General features: G+C 42.5%; 1 protein-coding gene across 1 annotated transcript in view; it reads right to left on the bottom strand.

The window, feature by feature from the left end:
• Window positions 1-4,844: 4,844 nt before the first annotated feature.
• Window positions 4,845-5,639, bottom strand: part of ARL14 (ADP ribosylation factor like GTPase 14) — a 4,706-nt gene continuing 3,911 nt past the window's right edge. The window contains exon 2 of the mRNA XM_045297604.1: window positions 4,845-5,101. The gene's annotated coding sequence lies outside the window, so the exon portion shown is untranslated. The remainder of the gene's footprint in view (window positions 5,102-5,639) is intronic.

The following is a 5,639-nucleotide window of genomic DNA, read 5'->3' as shown; positions in this document are numbered from 1 at the left end:
ATCCAGCCTATCTTATTTAGACAGACCTGCGGAGATAATAACATGCACAAAAACAAGATAAAGTAAAACCACACAACAATATACAACAAAACAACAACAAACCAATGACAGAAAAACAAAACACAACAAGTAAGAAAAGCTTGTAGTTAGTTCAAGGACTGTTTGTTGGCCTTTAGGAGTGTTTTCCAATTCAGTCTGTTGGGGCACCACGCCCTAGCCCCAAAGTCTACCTTCAGCATTCCCTGGGGACCTGGCCGCTCAGTTCCCTTGCTGTTCTGTTGCACCCCCTTAGTGTTTAGCCTTGGTGTGGCAGGATCAGATCGGGTGCAGTTCCCACGCTGTGTCTCTGGTGTTGGCCCCTGTAAGGCTATGGGTCAGTGAGGGACATCTTGTCTCATAGTGGGGCCGGCCATGTGGTCCTCTCTGTGGACTGGCTGCTCTAATCGGGAACATCGTCTTCAAGGCCTGGTGGGCCAGTATGTGCTCCACTCTCTCCTCCTCCCACTTCATCTGCACCTGTGTGCTCCGATCAGATATGTCCCTCTCCCGGAGCTGCAGATTCAATCCCATCCTTTGAAATAAATTCTTCTGTGGAGAGGGGCAGGTGTCCACGTAGTAGTTGGGATTGGGGCCGGCCCTTCAGATCTCTCTGCCAGTGAAGGGTTTTAAGGCAGAGGAATGATGTGATCTCATCTTCATGGTTAGACGACCCCTCCGGGCTCCATTGTGTGCAGAGAGGGCAATCACCGTAGGTAAGAATTGGTGGAGCCCCGGTGGTGCTGCCGGAAAGCGCTGGACTGCTAAATCAAAGATCAGTGATTCAAACTCACCTGACCCAATGGCAGTGGGTTTGCAGTTCTGGTGGTAGTGTGAGAAGTCCAATGGGAGGTGATGCTGAAGGGAGAGCTGATGGGAGTTGCTGAGGGATGTAAGTATCATGGGAAATGGAGCCTGTCGCCTAGGTGTTTGCTACAAGGAACACCTGGGCATATAAATAGTGGAATGAGAAATTAATTTGCTCTGTAAACTTTCATCAAAATGAGTGTTCAGAAACACCGTGACCCATAGTCTCATTTGGTTTCTAGACACTAAGAGATTTAATGTTAAAATCTGCAAATGGTAATATTTGTATATTTTGTTAGTTATTTTGAATCTTGACAATCAGAGGACTAGGTTCAACAACTGCATAGCAAGCATAAATTTAAATTTGACTTGATAATATTTGTTATACCCCTTCATGAGAGTTCATGAGAACAAAATGAAATGTTGGCGAGAATACCTCATACATGGTAAAGTCATCTAAGACCTGTCTTGTCTATTTTTGTGGCATTTTCCAGGTACAGTGTGCTCACTGTGCATGAAGAAATTTAGTTGATGAGCAGTCAAAACTCTGTTAAAATTTGTTGGGCCCAGTCTCCCAATGACATTATACCTCAAGTTATGTTACAATGCTCAGTACAAGGGGGGGGGGTGCTCCCACAAGCAAGCATAGGACTGTCTCCCTTCGAATGGTCCTTTCTCCCATTGAATGGTCCTGCTCTCCTTGTTTTGCTGGAACTCAATTTGTTCATCAGACTACAGGGATGTTAAAATGGCTATTTAAACTGAAAAAGTCATTTTAGTTTATGTAAGGCAGTAAATGTTCTTTGTTTACTTGCCATCCCTTATTATTATGCCCTTTAGCGGTTGTTTTTTTGTGTGTGTGCCCACTTGGGGATGCCTATAAAGTTAAGTAGAAATATTTAACTGAGATTTAAATCTTCAATCAAGGAGCATTTCAGCAGCACCATGGTTTTGGATGTGACCAGATTCATGACAGCAAGCCATTTTGATAAACTAAAAACAATGCCTTGTCAAATGACTTGAATAGATATTTCTCCAAAGAAGATACATCAATGACCAACAAGCACATCCCAAGGCACACAACATCCTTCAGCAATGGGGAAAGACACATTAAAACCATAATAAGGGACTACTGCACAACCATTATAATGGCAATTGTAATAAAAGAAAGGCAGCTAAGCATTACCAAAAAGAACATGTATGGTGAGGCAGCGGCGAAATTAGAACCTTCCTGTTTGGATTGAATTGTGTCCCTCAACAGTATGTGTTGCAGTCTGTGTGTGTGTGTGTTGCAGTCTTAAGATCAATGCACGTGGATGCAATCCCCTTAGGGGATAGAGGCTTTATCATGTGGGGTGTGTCTTAAATATGCTTGTGTTCCAGTTATAAAAAAAGCTGAGAAGCAAGCATAAAGAGGGGATGATACAGACCCCATGGAGACTCCTAGTCCACAAGGACCCACAGACACAGAAGTCAGCACCCAGGCATGACAGAGGATGGGCCTTGCCATAGAGTCACTACCCTGAATTTGGACTTCTTGACTTTTGCATAAACTGTGAGAAAATAAAAATCACTTCTTTTTTTAAAAATCATTTTATTGGGGGCTCATACAACTCTTATCACAATCCTTGCATACATCCATTGTGTCAAGCACTTTTGTACATTTGTTTCCCTCATCATTCTCAAAACATTTGCATCTACTTGAGCCCTTGGTATCGGCTCCTCATTTCCGCCCCCCCAACCCTGCTCCCTCCTCCCCCAAAACTCACTTCTTTAAAACCACTACTGGTGGTTTTATATCAGCCCTAAGCAACTAAGACACTTCCCATATTTGCTGGTATTTTAAAGTGGTGCAGCCACATAGCATTTTGGCAGCACCTCAAAAATTTGCACTTGTAATTTATATGATTCAGCAGCTCCACCTCTAGGTTATATGCCCCAAAAAAATTGAGAGCAGGAACTCAAACAGATACCTGTACACCAAAGTTCACTGCAGCGTTATTCAATAGACAATGGAAGAATAAAATGTAGACGTTCAGTGGAATACTTTTTAGCCAGAAAGAGAAATGAAGTTTTGACACATTACTATAACATGGATAAGTCTTGAAAACATTATGCTATGTGAAATAAGCCAAATGAAAGAGAACAAATATTATATGATGACATTTATATCCAGTATCTGGAATAGTCAAATGCACAGAGACAAAAGATTATCAGTAGTTAACGGGTCTTTGGTTAGGGAGAAATGGAGAGTTATTGCTAAATGGGCATAGAGTTTCTCTTTGTTGTTGTTAACTGCCATCCCATAGTTGGTTCAGACCCATAGTGACTTTATACACAACATAATGAAACCCTGCACGGTCTTGCGCCATCCTCATAATTGCTCTTAAGCTTAGCCCATTGTTGCAGCCACTGTGTCAAGTCATCTTGTTGAGGCCTTCTTCCTGGTTGCCCCTCCACGTTACCAAACACGATGCCCTTCTCCAAGGACTGTCTCTCCTTACAACATGCACAAAGTATGTAAGAAGTCTCACCATCCTTGCCTCTAAGGAGCACTTTAGTGGTACTTCTTCCGAGATAGATTGGTACTTTCAATATTCTCCAGCATCCAACAATTCAAATGCACCAAACCGTCTTCAGTCTTCTTCACTCAATGCCCAACTCTCAATGCCTATGAGGCAGCTGGAAATGCCATGGCTTGGGTCAGGCCCACCGTAGTCCTCAAAGTAACATTCTGGCTTTTCAATCCTCTAAAGAGGTCTTGTGCAGCAGACTTACCTAATGCCACTGGTCTTTGGACCTCTTGACTGCTACTGAAGAGGATTTTGTGTTGCACAGATCCACAATCAAGATAGTAGAAGCAACAGTCAAGAGTTTCTGTTTGGGTTGATGAAATTGTTTGGAAATAGGTGGAGATAATGGTTGCATAAAGTAGGAATATAATTGTCAATGAATTGTACTCAAGACTGAGTTATATATACACATATATGTGCATAAATATATATATGCATTTATACCAAAACACACACACACACACAAATCCCCCAAGGAAAGAAGAAAACTCTTGCCTTGTTATAAACGTAGAGAATAAAATGCATGTCCTTAGTAAGTATTGAGGCAAGTATCCACAGCCTCTTTCTTATTTCCTTTCACATGCCAGGGAATATTTCAGTATTGTCCAAACAAAAACCAAAAATCAAACACTGCTATCAAATCGATTCCAGCTCTTACTGATCCTAGAGACCAGAGTTGATTGGCCCTGGGGGTTTTCCCAGGCTATAAATCTTTATGGAGCAGAAAACCTCATCTTCCTCCTAAAGAGCAGCTGGTAGGTTTAAACTGCTGACCTTGCAGTTGGTCTTCTTTCCCTTCCTCCAATTTTGGGCTTTCTTGTTGGATCAGTGTAAAGAGTGAGTTGCCGGGTGGAGAAGAACAGGAGGAGGAGGAGGAAGGTGCCAAATAATGGCAATATTTACACAGAAAAGAAAGCTAGCAAACAGGGAAGAGAATAGCTTGGATCCCAGGGAAGAAAGGATGAGAATGCATGTGTTGCTGGGAGGATACTAGCGGTCTCCTTGAGGAATAGCTACTGTCTGTGGGAGAGACGATGAAGGAGAGGAGATAGGAAAAGGCTACTTTATAGGTTTTGCTGTACATTAAGAATGTATCCATCCTCCCACACACCACACACACCCAGGGACTTTCTGAAGTGGAGATTTGAATTGTTTTCAATATTTTATCAGACTATTTCTCTTCAATTTTATATCAGGCTAAGAATGAACCACAAGGGACTTGATTTCATTTTCTGTTGGGCTGGGTTAACCAGAGAAACAAATTCAGAGACACTCATATATATAAGAGAAGGAGCTTTATATCAAGAAGTAATTATATATCAAGCCAACATCCCAGCCCAGTCCAGATCAAGTCCATAAGTCTGATACTAGTCCATAAGTCCCTCTTCAGACTCACGCAGCCACATGCAATGATGCAAAGTGCAGGAAGGTCACAGGCCGGTGGGTGCAAAGTCTTGTGGGGCCAATGGCAGTGGATGCATCTCCAGGGTGCTGGTAGGTCTCACACACATGGCACACCAACAGGAAGGTGAAGCAGAGAGAGAGTGGAAGTTCCCAGGATCCTCCTTGTGAGAAGGCCACAGCCGCCAGCAGGTACCATCAGACTGTGACCTATTGACTCTACTCCTTCACTTGGACATCTTCAAGTAACATCATGTAACCACCACATTCCAATTACCACAGCGCTTAAGAACCAAAGAGACAGCCTAAGTTAGAGACTCTTCTAATTAGGATTAATAATGGAAGATTCAATAAAACCCAGGGGAAAAATGACAAGGGAAGGTGCACATTTTATGGCACTCTTGGCATGTAAGTCTTTATATTTATTTTCCCCTTTAAGAAACACTGCTTATTGTGAAAGTGTAGATCATAATTTTGCATTCACCAATTCTTACACATTCTGATTCAACTCCTCACTGCAACCCCCAACAGTGTGCCATTTTCTCTCCCACTTCCTCACTGTGTTTCCCGTTTTCATTCCCCCTTCCTTAACCCTCGGAACTTTGTAGTTGGAAAAGACTGCCCTTTTGGGAAAATGCATAATTGAGATTTATTTGTTGTGAAGTTTAGGAAAAACGCTACTCTAAGATCTCCTGGAAATCAAACTTGCTCTTCTTGCCACAAGCATGTTGCTTGTGGGTCAGCAAAAAAAAGGAAACGACCTTCAACGAGATATATTCGTTAGGGTCAAACCAAATGTTGAGGGCCCGCCTCCTTGCATGA

The sequence above is a fragment of the Echinops telfairi genome, unplaced genomic scaffold (genome assembly GCF_000313985.2).
Source record: "Echinops telfairi isolate 266 unplaced genomic scaffold, ASM31398v2 ScPeMD7_7420;HRSCAF=8458, whole genome shotgun sequence".
NCBI lineage: Eukaryota > Metazoa > Chordata > Mammalia > Afrosoricida > Tenrecidae > Echinops > Echinops telfairi.
Note: the sequence above shows the minus strand (reverse complement) of the source record. Positions and strands in the feature narration are given on the sequence as shown.